Raw genomic sequence first — 17,798 nt, 5'->3', positions numbered from 1 at the left:
CCCAACAGCTCTGAGCATTCTGGGGCTTAAGAGCCGGTACCCTCTCCCTCCAAGCATCCACATCAGCCCCCTAAAGGGACTCTCCCTGGTCCTTTTTGGATCATGCATCCAATTACCTTATTCAAGGGAGCTGGGAGGATGAGGCCATGTGATTGACATCCTCAGTGATGTGGGAGGGGCAGTCTCCAAAGGGGAGAAATCGGCTTTATTCTGGAAGAGAGGGACAAGAAAGCTGGGCAAGCAGGGATAATAGCTAGCCCTGGATACACTTGGTTACACACACAAAATCATCCAGAAAAACATACAAAATCATCCGTGCAAGGGCTCACCAGCCCTCACCCCCCAACTGTGGATCATGGTGGGGAACCAGCTCCTGATTTCTTTAGAGGTTTGAATTGTATTCCAAGAAATGAACTACCAAATCTTACCATTATTGAAATGAAAGAGTAATTGATTATCAAAGCTAGAAAGTGTGTTAGATGCTCTGTGTCCAATAGTCTCATTTTACAAATGGGGAAACTGAGGCCCAGTTAGACGTGACTGACTCAAGCACGTATGGTAAGTTCATTGCAACCCAAGACTGTCCGCCAGGCTCCAAAACAGAAATATATATTCCCCAAAGACTCTCTGGGGAGGAGAGGGTGGGAGAGGACCTCCCCCCCAGTTGGCCCCTGATGACACAGGGGACGTATCATTTGCTCTATGGACTCACAGCCGCTGTGTGTGAAATTCTCCCACAGTCCAGAACATTTTGGGGCAGTCTGCAGGGGTGCCCTTTTCATTATGTTGCCTTTTTGTAGAAAAAGAACTTTTGTTGGACAGGAATTTCTTCCTTCATAGAGCTTCCTGAAGCAGCCGGCTTGCATTCAAGCCTGATTATGTAAACCCAGCTGGCCAGAGGGAACCTCTGCTTCTTTCCTCACAAACCACTCCTTTTGCTAAGAAAGGTACCAGCCTGTGCACCGCGGGACTCATCTGCAGGTCGAGCCGTACATTATTTCCACTGAGGCGCATAGACGTAATTCGGCTATACCTGAGGCTTTGACCTTAAAAAAATCTGCCTTGACTGCTGCCTGTAACGGTGAATGGCTCTTACCAAAACTTGGAGAGCTGTTCCAGCTCTTAGAAGTGCTAATCCACAATAATAACTGTACTACTAGTAAATGAACACAGATAAAAATAATTGGACATGATTGAGCATTTGCTAGGACTAACTCGCATGAACTTGTTTCTTCCCGACGACAGTCCCATGAGGTAGATACTGTCAGGATCCGCACTTGACAGTGAGGGAAATTCTGGGCCGGCAGAGACGAGGAACGTACATCTATAGAGCCCATCTCTGGAGCTGGCCTTGTGCTAAATGTCACGCTCATGTGAACTTTTCTTCACAGTAATCTCATGAGGCAGGAACTGTCATTCTGCTCAGACAAGGAAGGGGAGGCCCAGGGAGCTTACATACCTCACCCAGGGTCCCACTGATTGTATGTGGTGGAGCCAGGCTTCGAACCCAGTACTCAGCAAGCCCCTCTGTTCCAGAGATGCATCAAGCCCTGGGGACGTACAGACTGGGCTGCAGATCCCACTTGTTTCCACCTGTCAGTGCTGTGTTGCAAGTTTGGGCTCTAATGTGGCTATTCAGCTCACAGAGACCCAAAGGAACTGGTTGCTTCGAGAATGCCACAATTGGCCAATACTATGAGAGAACGGATGGCCATGCAGTGAGGCCATGGACTCCAGGGGAAATCAACCCATGTGGGAAAATAGAGCCCTGAAAGTACATTGGATTTACACCTGCTCTCCATGGGCCTCTTTATTTCTTCTAAGCCCCCAGGGTCTGGGCCTCAGCGCCCCTGACCTAGGCGCTTCTAGGTTTGCAGGGTGGAGCATCTGGTGACAAGACAGTGGACAGGTGTCCCCAGGTGGGAGGGGGCTTCGAGCACCATGCCGAAGGGCATAGACCTAGTATATGAAGTCTCACCTTCAGTCATTTAAATACCACTCTCTTGAGCCTTGCATAGCTGAAGACAGTATCTAGTCTTATATAGTAATTTTAAAAAATTAAATGGGCTCACTTTTCTTTTTTTTTTTTTAAGATTTTCTTTATTTGACAGAGAGACACAGTGAGAGAGGGAACACAAGCAGGGGGCGTGGGAGAGGGAGAAGCAGGCTTCCCGCCGAGCAGGGAGCCCCATGCGGGGCTCGATCCCAGGACCCTGGGATCATGACCTGAGCCAAAGGCAAATGCCTAGTGACTGAGCCACCCAGGCGCCCTTGAGCTTACTTTTCTATTTAAATAACTGTTAAAAAATGCCACTATCATAAAGGTGAAAGTAGGATCATTTTCTATTCATAAGCATCAGTAAATAGAAGAGCAGTAAAAATAATGAAAACAAAGTTCTGAACCTGGGGCTTTCCCTTTCTTTGTTAAAAAGGGAGACAGGCAAGGTTTGGAGAAGTGTTTCTGGGGCTAAACCAAGAGTTCCTCTTTGTTACTGAATCAGAAGGATTGAAAATGATCAATGAAAGCATATTTAATGTGGCTCAGGGTTACTTAAGACTGTGTCCGTGGACCACTGTAATCATTTCAAGGACCCTTTTGATCTCTGAATTTTAGGAAACCTTCCTGCTGCAACAAAAATCCAGTAGTGGATTTTTAAATAAACTTTATTTTTAATAGACTTTATTTTTTAGAACAGTCTTAGGTTTACAGAAAACTTGAACAGATAGTAGTACAGTGAGTTCCCACATAAACTTCCCACAAACATACAGATCCTTCTATTATTAACATATTATATTAGTACAGTATACTTGTCACTAATTGAACCAACAGGCATACAATGTTATTCACTAAATATCTCTATGTCATTCTCTTAACTAAAGTCTGTGCTTCATTCCGATATCCTTAGTTTTTACCTAATGTCCTTCTCTCATTCCAGGATCTCATCCAGACAGCGCATTACATGGGTAGGCAGGTTTCCTTAGGCGCCTCTTGGCTGTGTGTTTCTCACACTCTCCTTATTTTTGATAAAGACCTTGACGGTTTTGAGGAGTGTGGGTTAGATATATTGTGCGTTGCCCCTCTTCTGGGGTTTTTTTTCTCGGGATCAGACCGGGGGCATGGGTTTTAGGAGGAAGACCACGGACACAAAATCCCATTCTCACCACAGCATGTCATTGGTACCTACGATCAACATGACTTCTCACTCTTGATGTTGACCTCGATCACCTGGGTGCGGTCGTGCTTGTCAGGTTTCTCTGCTGCAGTTACTCTTTACCCCCCTCTCTGTGACAGACTTTCAAAGTGCAGACATACAGAAACGATCAGATCTCTATCTCAGAATACGCCACTAGCAGTGCAGAGGATGCGTGGGCTAGAGAAGAAAAGAGTTCTAAAAGCCTTTTGGACCAAAATTGTTGAATCAGCAGCTTCAGACCGGTTTTTCCTTCTATTTGAAAATACCTCTGCCCCCTCTAGCCTTGCCTTCCCCTTGTTGAATTGCCTAGGCATCCACGGCAGAAATGATCCATGTGGGCGAAGACCCTTTCCCAAGCTCAAGGCAAAGCCCGCAGTTCTCTAGTTTAAAAACAGATGTTGTCTGTGCCAACCACTGTGACTCCACGTAGACAGGACTCGGGAGAAAACCTTTGCATAAATTCAAGACAAAACCTCCATGTCTGCATGCCTGCGACTCACTGGATAAAGACAGTGTGGCTGTTGGAGAGGAGAAATATGAATGTTTATTTGAATAAGGGTATCTGTTAGAATTTTTTTTTCTTTTGCAAGAATCCCCCCCCAAAAAGAATAAAAGAACAACAACAACAAAAAGAACACAAGGTAACATGATATATACATACACCTACATGTATAGTGCTTCATGCAACCAACAGTTTAGAGGTAGTGGGTTTCAGGTGTGGCTTGTCCCAGGGGCTCAAGCAACATCTTACTCTCCTTCTCTTGATTTGGCTTTCTGGGTGTTCATCCATTCTGGAGCACTTTCAAGGTTGCAAAGTGAGACCCTAGACCCTAAATCCCTCTCCCTGGGGGAAGAGTCACGTGCTCTTCATCACAAGGGGAATGTAAATTTTCAAATAAGACAGGAGGCAAACATCAAATGTCCACAACAGTAGGACACACAGAGAAATGATGTTAGAGACTGGCTTATTTTTCCTTTGAAAAGAGCTTTGGCCCAGAGAGGAGCAACAGGATGTGTGTTCAGCCTTAGGCAACCAACCAACATCACCACCAAAATCGCAGTTGCCACGTGCATGCAATCATAAAAGTGGGTGGTGCACCTGCTGTTTCTGAATCTCATCAGTGGGAATGATACATCTCTTAACTGCCTGACATGGGATATGAGAAGAGAAAACGAGATCATAAATAAGAATGGTCGAAGAAACTGACATCCAACAAGTCCAAAAATGACCACTGTAAATTCTTGACCAAACAAGCTCAGAGCGTGGCCTGTCATCATCTCTAGAAGTGAAGATGCCCTCCTCCCAAGTTAATGAAATGGGGCCTTATTTTCCTTCCGACAACAACAGTTGCATTGATGTCTCACGTTGCTCTAAACCATTCAAAACTGATAACAGAATAGTTGATTTTAAATTACATTCGGAGGGGCAGAGGCGTTTGCAAAATTGGACAAGAAGGATCACTAGCAGCCCTGTCTCCAGGGGACCCTTTCTCTGTGCATGTGCCTTTGCAATGTCAGTTCACAGCAAAGATCCTTCCGGGCTCCCCTGGAAGTCTTCTCTTTCCCCAACCTGTGACTTTGGTTCGTACAACTTTACCTACAGTCAGAGGTACATAGCTGAAAAGAGTGAGGGGTATTTAACTGAAGAGTGACAGTAAGCTCAAAGGTGAGCCATTGGATTCCAGATTTTGTACAATTCTGAGACAGTTTATGCTCATCGTTCCTCAGTCTAAACATCACAGTAAAATTGCAGATGCCCCTAAACCTTTTTATGGGCTACGGATTCCCTCTAAAGAAAAACACAAGAAGGACTTCTTTGTAGAACAAGTCTCCCTTTATGCTCCAAAAGCTGTATAGGTGTGATTAAATGTAACAGAGCTAGGTAAAATGGATACCACATTTGGAGCAGGGAGCTGTATTTGCTTTCAGCCAATATTTTGGAAAAATCTGATGTCAGTTTGGACACTGATAATAAACCAGTCCATACCAATTCGGTCAAAGGCAGCTGCAGAAATCTCAGGCAAAAGCCAGTCATTCTGTGCAAGGGCATCTCAGTGGGTATCAGCACATGGTGGGAACTAGCCAATCAGTTTGTGTATTTGAGTGGAATTTCAGAAGATAATTGTTTCGTTTCCAGGTCGGTCTAGCTCACCACTTGACCTTGGACTAATTGCTTAATCTCTCTTGGCTTCAGGTTTTCTATCTTGAAAGCGAGAATAGTAATAACTTACAGCTACCTATCTCATCCGGGTATTGAGTGGATTAATGGGGTCATGTTTGTAAGGTCCTGGAAAATTCTCCAGAGACAAAGTTCTACCACTTTCTTGTTTCTGGCTGGTCATATTTTCGAGCCATAGATTGGAAGGACTGCGTTGAATGGGGTCCTCATTACAGATGGTTCTCCGCTACCTTCAAAGTAGAGAACGGACACCTTTTGAAAGCAGAATTTTTTGTTCCTATAAAATCTCTGATTCCCTTTTGTTGGGGCAACAATCTGGAACTCCTGCGGTAAACCTACTTTTCTCCTCTATCTAAACAGTCTGTGGGACTCTGAGGAAGGCACTGTGATTTCACGGCCACAGGGAATTACCCAGAATATTTCTGCTTTGGTCAATACGTAGATTCACTTTTGGGGTCAGACGGATGTGGGTTGAGTCCTGTCTCTGCCCATTCCTGGCAGGAGGACCCTAAGCAAATCTCTTGGCCCTCCTGTGCTTCCGGGCTGGCTGTTGGGAGCACAACCTATAGATAACACGTTTAGCACAATGTCTGACCCATGGTTGGCTCACAGGAAAAATTACCTAAATTAACAGTATGTGTCGCAGTAACTGCATGTACTCTCCAGGGCCACAAAAAAATGACCATGAGAACCAGTCTTTCATTAGCCAGCCAGCCATGGCTATCCATTAACAATACCCTCATTTTGTGAGCACTTTAGATTTGGGAAAATGACAAATCAAAAGGAAACAGTCTGGTCAGAGACTTATCCAAATCCCCATCGTATATTTTGCTACTGATGGAGCCCAATCCCCGGACTTCCCGGGGGGCGACACTGAAGAGTAGTTCTGAATAACTAGCATTTACTAAAAAGGAGCCATGTGCCAGGCATTGTGCTAACACTAGGCATCTACTTTCTCACGTCATCGTCACAAGGCAGGGACTGTCAATGATCCCTTTTACAGAGGGGGAGCCTGAGGTCCGGTGAGGTTAAGTTACCCAGTGCCACACTGTTATTGAATCGAGAAGCCAGATTTCAATCTCCACTCTGACTCCAGAGTCCTGTTCTAACCCAGTGTTGTCCAACGGAAAATAATGTGAGCCACGTAGGTCATTTTACATTTGCTAGTAGCCATATGTTTTTTAAAAAGGAAAAAGAAGCAGGAGAAATTAATTTCAATAATATGTCTTTTTTTTTTTTAAAGATTTTATTTATTTATTCAGAAGAGACAGAGAGAGACAGGCAGAGGGAGAAGCAGGCTCCCCGCTGAGCAGGGAGCCTGATGCAGGACTCGATCCCAGGCCCCTGGGATCATGACCTGAGCCGAAGGCAGACACTTAACGACTGAGCCACCCAGGCACCCTCAATAATATGTCTTTAATCCAAAATATCTGAAAATACTATCATTTCAACAGTCAATATAGAGATTATTTTTTTAGAAGATTTACTTATTTATTTTAGAGAGAGAGACGGAGAGAGAGAAAGCAAGTGCTCACAGCTGGAGGGGCAGAGGCAGAGGGAGAGAGAGAGTCTCAAGCAGACTCTGAGCCAAGCACAGAGCCTGACCTGGGGCTCGATCCTGCAGCCCTGAGATCCTGACCTAAGCCAAACCAAGAGTCAGACGCTTAACTGACTGAGACACCCAGGCACCCCAATATAGAGATTATTAATAAGAAACTTTACCACCTTTTTTCTGCTTTCATACTAAGGCTTTGAAAATCAGTTTATATTTTGCACTTATAGCCTGTCTTAATTAGGACTATCCATCTTTCAAGCACTCAGCAGCGACCTGAACTCAAGATCACTGTTCTGCACAGGGTAGCTCTAACCACTGCACCAACATGCCGGACTCTTTTGAAGATTGTATCAACCAGGGTTACCAACGAAGCAAATCATAGATTTTCCAGTTTGAACAAAGGTAATAAAAAGGGAAGTTTAGAAATGTAGCGGGGGTTTAGCACTTCACTTTTTATATTCTCTGTTTATCAAACAATTAGTTCACCCTCAAAGAATAGCTCGTTTCTGGAACATCCTGCTATCTGAGCCTTAACTTTGTCATATATAATGTGCATATTTACACAAGCTGGTGCAAAGAAAAAAAAAAACATTAACTGATTCACTGAGCGAATAGATTCACTACCATAGAAGAGGATGGGCTTTTATGTAGGGAAGATGTGTAGGCTCCCCGGGGGCAAGAACTTTATCTAATTTGGGCCCACCTCTTCAGCCCTGCCTGTAGGACAGTGCCAGGTACAAAAAGCAATTTTTGGTGGAATATATTGATGAATCCACATGGAGAGAGTAGGTATTTAAAATGTTACTCCTAATGGACGTAGGGAATCTAAAGTCCTTTCTATGCCCTGTGTATTTGGATTTGAAGACCCCAAATCAAACCCCAATGAATTTTGCTTATTCAAACCAGTTAATTTATGTTTCCAAATGAAATAGCATCAGAGAGACCAGAAGAATCAAGAGTCTACTTCAAAAGACAGTTGCTGACTTTCCCACTGATTGTCCCAAGGACGTCCAAGCCAGATGTCCTGTAGATGTAGGTATAGTTCACAGGCTGCATTATCCGTCACTCAGCTGCAGAGTGTTCTGTCTCCAAGAGAAACGCCTCACATACTCTTGGACATCACTGGCTTATCCTCAAAGCGTTCCCAGGATTCCCGCCTGGCTCATATATCGACTCGCCTCCCACTCCATGCCATCCATACATTAGCGGTGACTCCCCATGGTTTTTCCAGGCTGACAAGATGCTCCGTCTCAAATGAGGATGGTGTCGGGTCGTCTCCTTTAGACTCCGGAGGGCTGGACCAAACCCAACAGGGAATGGAACGGGTGTTTGGCATTTTAACTGTAAAGCTGATTTCACCTTTTTCACTTAAACATGAATTTCCCTAAAATGAGCAAACATTATTGTATTGTCAGAGCTTTTCGAATTGCAAGTGATACAACCCAACTTACACCGATTTCACAAAGGACAAGGTGAGGAGGGTAATACGGACCTCAGGCACAACTGCATCCAAGGGCTCCAACCAGCTCAGGCTAATGTCTTAGTTTTTCCTCCATGTCTGGGTTCTGCTTACTTTTTCGTTGTCTTCATTTTCCATGCTGTTTATGTCACGGGGGACCACCCAACCCCTCACCCAGAAACACATGTACAGCCAACCTGGGTCGCAACCTCCAGGGAAGGTCAGTTCCCCTATAGCACTGTTGCCAAAACACAGTCCCAAGACCATCTCTCATTGGTCTAATCTGTGTCACATGACTCTTCTCCACTGGGCCAGGCTCGAGTCACATGTCCATACCTTGGATTAGAGGGTGGACTTATCTGGCCTAGAAGAAGAGTATAGGTGAATCCTTAAAGGAGAATCAGATATTTTTTTCCCCGGGGGAAGGAGGAGTCAATGCTGGACAGGCAAAAGATCTAAGCATCCAGCCTAGGTGCCCTATCTCTGGACATAGTCCTTTTGTCTCCTCTCTTTAGTATCCAGCCTGCTTTCTCTCCTTGCTCTGTCTCCCACATACCTTCTTGTGTAGCATGAACAAACATTATGCCCCGCATCACTATGGCAGGAGCCTGGCTATCCTGCTTTATCGTGAGCCCTCGACAACGGGGACCATGGCTTTCATTTCTGCATCTCCGATGCTTAGCATAATTCCTGGCACACCGTAGGTAATTCGGGAAAGTTTGCCAAAAAAGGAAGAAAATGATGCACCCCTTCGGAATCAAACCCCTGGTTGGGTGGCCCCATTCCAAGGTACGGACATTGTGTTATAGCCCCCGTGAAAACTCTCCACCATGAACAGTGACATCTGTGAAGCAAACTGAAGAATGTACCATTATGAGACTGCTCAGAAAAAGAAGCAATCTAACTTTGGCCTTGTGATCTCTTCGTGGGGTCTACAGCAACATGCAGTGATTACAATTTTGATTTGCATATGGGTGTTTGGGATCCTGAGGCTAATCCTCTGTAACAAAGATCAGAGAGCAGATATAATCCTTTTTTACTGCACTTCCGCTTCCGGGAGAATTGACTCAGCACCTTTCTGCCTTGTTTTCTTCTTTATCCCTGTCTCTCCTGCTTCCCACCTCCCTCTCCTCAGCTTTCCTCCCTCCTTCTTGCCTCTTCTTTTACCAGCTCTACCTTCCGCCTTTGCCCTGAGGAATCAGGGCTTGAGTTTAAATTGTGGCTATGTGTCCTGGGCCAAGTTGCCCACCTTTCCAAGCTTGCTTTCCTGTCTGTGACGTCAGGGTAATAACAGCCCTTCCTATTAGTCAGGTCAAGTTCGATGATAGTATGCATTATAAAATGCTCAGCACAGACTAGAGTGAGTGTTTCAGGAGAGAAGCGGGGGGCAGATTCCATGTCTGTGGGGCAGTCAAGATTGTGGAAAAGAGATTCTGGTTACAAGTCTGCCCGATTTCAAACCAGCCTCCCACACAGAGGTCAATACGCCTCTTCTCTCTGAGCCTCCCAGGAGAAGACAGTGTTTGGGAGCCGCGGCAATGCTGTGGCTACAGAGCGTTTGTCTCCTGATGGTGACCCACTGGATCAGAATCAACCGCTCTTTCCTGCTGGACCCCCTTGGGATGTCTGCAGTGGCCAGCTAGCACAAGGAGGGGTTCCTCATGTTGAACTTGGTTCTTAAGCCCTCTAAGCCCTGCTCCAAACACACTAAGAAGCCACAGGCCCAATGACATCACCCAAGTAACAACATCATCCAGGATATGTTTACACATTTTGTGGGCTTCCATCTCAGCCATTCATTTGAGCCTTTTTTCTAGAACCTATTAAGATCTAGCACTGAGTAAGTGCTCAGTAATCATCTGTTGGCTACGAGGGACAAACCAACATGATCTGGCACATACAATATTAACTTGATAAATGAATCAATTATGGTGTGCCATAAATGTTTATTAAATGAATGATGAGTGGCCCACAGTAGACAATCCACAGATACGTGTTGAATGAGCAAACAATAGAGTGAATGAATGAATGCATGCATGCATGCATGCATGAATACTCTATCAGTCATGCAGTAGGCATGTGGCTGCTCTTTGATTTGTTTTCTGTAGCTGTAATTTCATCCCAACAAACTGACTCTAAATTTATGATCTTTTATTTTCTGTTGTTGAATTTTGAAATAGATACTGCTATCAATATGGACTGAATTCTGTTTTCAAATGGCAAGGAGATATTTTCAAACATCTTTGAATTGAACATGCAGAACCAGGGAGGGCTGGTGCCTATGGACCCACTAATCTCTGTTATGACATATCTGCATGACAGAGAGGATCATGCTCCTGGGCTGAAAAGAAGAGGGTTGTCCATGAACAACACGTGAGTGGAGCCTTCGTGTTCCTGTATATACTCAGTAGATGTATGTACAGGCTGGAATAGGGGAATTTAATCCTTTGCCATTATTCATTTCACTTCCCTGAATTCTGTGGTATTTCCAAGGAGTGACTGCTTTTCTTCTGGGTTAAGGAGAAATCTTTGCTTAAGTCAAAACCACTTACTTTAAATACATTCAGCGACATTGGGATCTTTTGCCCTGGGAGTGTTTCTCATGTTTTTTTAAAGTCAATGGATTGTCACTTGACCTTCATGGACACTTATAGATCACTGAATTAAGGATGAAACTGAGTAAAGAAGCTTTTATCTGAAATTCACTGATTTATTGAGACAGATTTGGGAAGTCATAACAGTGTCACTTTATTAAGCATTGAAGATTATAACGGCAAAGTATACAAAATTGAAAGGACTTGGGATTTAATTCTGCGATTTGGAATTATTGGCAGTCTCTTTTAAGGAGGCCGAGAATATTTGCATAGAAGAAAAAAGTCATATTAGAGTCACTACAGTTAAAATTCAGTAAGATGTAGAAATGCTATGGTAAGTCAGAACAGTCTTGAAAAGTTAAAAATGCCCTCAGTTTCCTAGATGGTTTGTGCAGAGCTTGGTGTCAGGAAGACAAGTAACTGAACAGTGGTGAGACCCTGTCTTTTGTAGTTAGATATTTTGCTATTATGTATCTTTAAAAATTTTCTCCACCACTGGTTTGATATTAAAATGTGTCACATAGCTGAAATTAACAAAGAGAGATGTTCATATTGTTAGGTAGTTTTGAGATGCCAGGATGTACTTTTCTTCTTTGGGCAAAATCCATTTTTAACACTCATCCAAATGTGTCCTCATGGTAAGCTTTCCAGCTTGTCATAAAGGAAGACTGTCCCTTGCTTCTCATCTGGAAAGGATAGATTTAATCTATATTAGAATCTAGTTAGGACCAAATCTGCTCGGGGTGCCTGGGTGGCTCAGTTGGTTAAGTGTCTGCCATAGGTTCATGTCATGATCCCGGGGTCCTGGGATCAGCCCCAGGTTGGGGTCCCTCCCTGCTCAGCGAGGAGTCTGCTTCTCTGTCTGCCCCACCCCCTGCTTGTGCACTCTCTCTCTCAAATAAGTAAATAAAATCTTAAAAAAAAAAGAACCAAATCTACTCATTATCTAGATGCTGTCTAACGAGATTTTATTTGTCTGCCAGCCAGTTTCATGGCATGCCTAAGTCCGAAAAATTTGAAAAATAATTACACTTTTCTAGATCCCCCTGCCAGCAAAAGGAACTTAGCTAAAGAGCTTACAAACATGCTATTATATACCCAGAAGTGTGGCTGGATAACGTGTTGTTTGGAAACAAAAGTAATAGTGAGAATACTAAATCAGATTTCCAAATGCTAACACACAGATTTAGGCACAATTGTGCCTAAAAACTGTGGACAATAAATAAGCAAAATAAGACAAAATGAAAATTCTAGCATTTTTTCTTATCTCTCATATGAAAAAGTCAGCTTCTTTCATGTTAGTCACTGGACTTGTGTCCCCCCAGAAATGGTTACTCTGTGTTCCAAACCCAGTATCTAGATGCCCAGTGGCCCACACTGAACATGCGTGGGATGGATAACAAGATTGAGTATACCAGCTGTATTTTATGAAAAAATGCCAGTTAAGAGAAAACTTTTCAGAAGAAACAATATGGCAAGAAAGGAGAGGAACAGAAGACTGTCTTTCTTCAGAGGAAGACTATTTCTCTTATCAGACGCTTTCCACTTAAGGTAAGCCTTATGTGGGAGAGGCCGGCGGAAAAAGTGTGGGCACATTTAGGGAACCAGGGAGACACCTTTTAAAAAATAGTTTCCCTTTTTTTATAGGTAGATAAAGTATGGTGGTTAAGCCCCTGCTATTTAGAGTCCGATTACCAGGGTTCAAACTCTCTTGCTTAGCAGTTATATGGCTAAAGGTATGATCATTCATTCATTTATTCTGAGCACTTTCTCTCTGCCAGTTACTAGAGGTTATAGGTTTGAACAACACAGACAGGACCCCTGCTCTCCTGGAGGGCATGTTCTAGTAAGGGGAAAGTAGAAAATCAATAAAGAAACATGCATGCAAAGGAAATCAGATAATCTTAGATCAAGGATGAAAGAAGAACATCATACAGAGGATCATCAGCAGGGGGAGCAGGGGTTACATGAAGTTAATATGGACACTGAGGTGGTGACCTGAGGCGGGTCAAGTGCCCGGGTCAGGGGAACAGCTTTGCAGGCCAAGGGAACAGCAAATGCACAGGGTGCATACTGATGAGCCTCGCAGGCAGGTGGGGACTAGTTTAGACTTTATCTGGTAACCTAGGAAGTCCTTGAAAGACTTTAGGCAGAGGAATGATAAAATCTGAGCTGCCATTATTCATTTCACTTCCCTGAATTCTGGTGAGAGACTGTGTTGTCAAGGATAACACGGGAGAAGCGCCAGACCCAATTCTTTTCAGAGGACAGGAAAGTCAAAAGACGCTGCCCCACAGGAGCTCAGAATTCAAGGGGGATTGCTGAGTGTGGATGCTGTGGTTCCTGATGGTGGTGGCGGAGTGAGGGCTTTGCTGTAAGCCAGTTAAGGAAGGAAGGACAAATCGTCGACGGCTCTGTCAAACGGGACGTCAAGCAGGCTGGTTGGTGTGGCCGATTCTGCTGGTCCTCATGTTTGGTGCTTAGTGGAGTGAACTCCAAAGCTTTCAGGAAAGACTCTTTCCATTTAAAATAAGCTTTGTGTGGGAGAGGCCCAGAAAAAAATGTGGGCACACTTGGGGAACCAGGAAGACACTTTTAAAAACGAGTTTGGTCTTTATCTATAAGTAGATAAAGTATGGTCATTAAGCCTCTGTTACTTAGAGTCAGATTACCAGGGTTCATACCCTAGGGTTTGGACACTAAAACAGCTTGAGTTTATAGAAATTTCGACCTCCTTGAATCTCTCCCCTTCTCCGTATCGTGCAGATAGTAATAGGATTTACCTCATGAAGTAGTCAGGATGAAACACATCAATGAATATTAAGAGTTCAAACAGGCTGGCATCTGGCTCACAGTAAGAGCAACAATGTTACCAGCAATCATTACTACTACTCATCAGTCATTACTATCTATGTCAGGCACTTCTCAGCCTCATATTTATTGAATTGTATCACACAGACACTGCAGATAATCGCATAACTGCCTCCCACCTTTCTCTTCTTTTCCTGGACCCCTGCCCCTACCCTCCTCAGGCAACTCATTTGTCTCTGGATTTGACCAAGGGACCCAGGGACAGACATTCCTAGTGTTGAAATAATCACAACACTTATTGCCACAGGCAGAGGCTGGACCAAGGCCTTTGGAACATCATCGCAATTGTTAGAACATTCCATTTTACAGGTGAGGAAATCAAGGCTCAGAAGGGATAGTGACCACTCAGTCAGCAAGAGGCAGAGCTGGGATGCAGACTCGGGTCTTTTTGACCCTGATGTCCCTTAAAACTAAAAAAGAAAGAAAGAAAGAGAGAGAGAGAGAGAAAGAGAAAGGGAGAGAAAGAAAGACGTCCATTCAGACCCCCCCCCAAAGCACCGTTGATGATAAAAAATAAAGAGGGCTCTCAGTGAGGGGAACACAGCGCTAGAAAAGCTTGAGTCAGCCCAGTGTCCAAAAATGTCCTCTACCCACAAGGGAGCCCCTGACCTCCCCAGCCCAGTGGCTGGTGGCCTCACCATGTGATGGAATTACTTTGACTGTGGCCATGCGGTGGTGAGGAAGCCCCCGACCCCCTTCCGGCCTCTTTGTCCTGTTTAGTGCTCCATCTGGGGCCCCTCGCAGGCAGCCCGGCTGGTCTTGACTCTGAGGTGAAGGAGTAAACATCTTGGGGTGCTTTATTAGTTTATTTCAGAAGATGGAGCCTGTTTGTCCCTGGGGCCCATCCCTCTTTTATGGCCTCCAGCCCTTCTTAACAAATTCTAGTGACTGGAGAGAAAACCGCTTTCTACGGTGGATCATTAAAACACCACCATAAACCCAGGGCCATAAAATATTATTTGCCGGGCATAAAAGGGGGGCGAGATTTTCCCAGAATGACAACCCAGGCCCTGCTTTCTCCCACTGAGAAAGGCGGCCCAGGGATGCGATCGTTCATAAATTCCTTATCTTGCGCTCTGTTTTGTGAAATAACCCTGTTGGGAGAGCAGCCAAGAATATTGATTTATTTGTTCCACAGACTCAAAAGCATTTTTAATGAGTGGAGCGTTGTGATACCTTGCCAGTGTGTCTGCAGATGACTCAATCTGAGGGCACACGCCCAAATGCATACGGTTTGCAAGGGGAGTTCGACAAACTGGAAGGTTTATCCAACAAGAACCTATGAGGTGGAGATGGGGACGCATTGGTTTCCCTCCTCTTGGCCAATTCCACCAACACCTGGGGGTGGGCTGGGCTCTTACAACCCAGCCTGGTTTTCCAGAGAAGCACCTCTGGACTGAAAACTCAACATGGATTTCTAGTTGGTTCCCCTTAACATCTTTCTCTGGAAATAATCCTTTCATCCATTCATGCATTCATTTGGTCATTCAACAAATATTTTCGAGCACCTATTAGGTGCCAAGCACTGTCCTGAATGCTGGTGTTCCAGCCATGAAAGATACTGTTAGGGAGCTTCCTGCATCTTTGTGGGGTGAAATCTCAGCACACCCATTATTAGTATCTTCAGAGAAAATCCACAGTCCCATATCTGAAGTCTTGGGGGCCAGGTCGGTGTGTCAGAAATTTCAGAATTTTTTGGAATGATAAAATGGGGGGAGTAATATAATGATTTAGTTTGCAAAGGGCTCCAGAGAAATCTGGGGAGGTACCCAATAACTCAATGCTGTTCATATTTCTTCATTGAAAAGTGTGGCCATTCCCTGCAACTGGACTAAATCAAGGGTATGGAGTGCCTGGCAAGTGACCCACGCTAAGTACTCTGTGACCCTCCCTGTTCATTCTTGCCTCCTTCCTGATTTTCAAGGTCATGCATTTCCTTTTCACTGCACCCCTGCCACAGGTCATTACATTTCCCTGTGTTTTGTTTGTTTGTGTGTTTATATGTGTATTTAAGAGGATTTTGAGGCCATGAGAGGCCAAATGACTTGTCCAAGATTTGACAACTAGAAAGTAGCCCAGGAGGGTTGGAACTTCAGAGTCTGCCTTCAACCACTACCTAACACCACCTTCCTTGGGGGAAAAGACAAAAAAAAACCAAAAAAAACAAAAAACGACTGGGGCTGGTGTCAACACAAGCAAAGGCAACTGGGGAAAAGGAGGCAATAATCCAGATAGTTCAGAATTTGGCAAGTTTTAGAAAAAGTTTTGTGTTGGGTAGCCAGTGTTTCTGGGCAGGCTGTAGGGTTGGGAGCAAGTAAATGGCCCTTTTGCTTTAGCAATAAGATCATCTATATGGACTCAGGAACACTCAGGCATGGAGTTATTTTAGCAACCTTTGAGAGCTCCATGTCCTGCCATTTCCCAGTGTCTTCACATGCGTACTGGGTGGGCTGAATCACTGCCTCTGGGCATCAGGGTTGCCTGCCCAGGAGACAGATGCAGGTCAAAACCAAAAAGGGAGAGAGGGAACTGGGGAGGGGCCCCTGCCAAGGAGCTGTTCTCCCAGCACAGACCCCTCATGTTTAGACCCTCCCCTCAAACTGGCAGATCTCAGACTAGATTGGAAAACTGGAAAATGCCCACAGGTCATTGTTAAGTGGTCAAGCCCTAAAGAATGTGAGGGGACAGGGGCCTCAGGAGATAAAGGGGAGATGTCTCAAGAGGAGCTTTCATGACCTTGGGCTCCCCCTCCTTAAGGCTTCCTGCACCCCTGGCTAACAAGAAAGCAAGGCCAGAGGGAGAACCAGCATCTCTTGCAGTTCCTGGGAAGCCCACACTGCCATTTTGGTGTGCCTAGCAAAAGGAGGCCCAGGCTGGGGAGGAGTCCTGTCAGCTGAAACAAGTAAGGTCCAGGAAGGGGCTGCGAAGGGTGGGAAAGAGTCTCAGGAGCCTTTCCCTACGCGAGTGGTCAGCCAACGGTGGGAGTTGGGGATGGAAGAACAAAAAAAAACAGCCACCACCACCCCAAGAACCCAGGCTGCGGAGTTTTCGCCTTAAGGTCAAGTGCATGCTGCTGGATGGTGGAAATTGAATCGTGTGTGTGTGTGTGTGTGTGTGTGTGTGTGTGTGTGTGTGTGTGTGTGTGTGTCTTCCACTTGGGATGTCTAGAGGATGGGGAAGACTGAGAACAAGAACTGTGCTCCAGTGTGAGGCATGGTTTGGGGGTGGCGCCCCTGGCATGCTGGACTTCGGGGGCACACATCTACCAACCGCATCCCTGCACGGACAACCACAGGTGTCCGCAGGCGTCTAAAAGTTCCAGCGCCTGGAATCCGGTTTTGCCGAACTTTGCAAGCTTCTCACCTGAGGACACCCGCCTAGATCCACCCGGCAGCACAACACGTCGCGTCCGGGTACGCTGGGTCGCAGCCAGAGGCTGAATCGCGCGCCCCAGTGCCCAAATCTACTACACTGGGGCGATGCAGGATGTGTGCGTCTACCCTGTTCTCCAGCCCGGGGACTTAGGGACCCTTCCTCAGGGGTAAGAATGGGGCGGAGGTCCTCCCAGAGATTCCGTGCTAGGGCAGCAGGCCCCCTGCAGCCCCAGTGGGAGCGGCCCGGGACAGGCGAGCCAAGGGGTCCAGACCGGGAAGTTGGGGTTCAGCCTCCCGAGGGTCGGCGGCTTTGGAAGATCGCAGACAGCCGGGCGGTGGGCAGGCAGCCGCTGCGGGGTGGACCTCTCTCTTTCAGCAGATGCCTGGGGGATGGGGAGCCCAGAGAAGGGGGCTCCAACAGGGAGCGTATTCCACCCCCCCTGCACCCCAGCCATGGTACGGCTTTAAAATCCTGCGGAGTTTGTCATAGGCCGGCCTCACCACGCATGCGCATAGGCGAAGTTGAGTTTTTTTTCTTTCTTTTCTCCCCCCTTCCCTCTCTCTTTCCAGCC

Source organism: Zalophus californianus, chromosome 1, assembly GCF_009762305.2.
Source record: "Zalophus californianus isolate mZalCal1 chromosome 1, mZalCal1.pri.v2, whole genome shotgun sequence".
Taxonomy (NCBI): Eukaryota; Metazoa; Chordata; class Mammalia; order Carnivora; family Otariidae; genus Zalophus; species Zalophus californianus.
The sequence above is the reverse complement of the archived record's forward strand: the minus strand, read 5'-3'. Positions refer to the sequence as shown.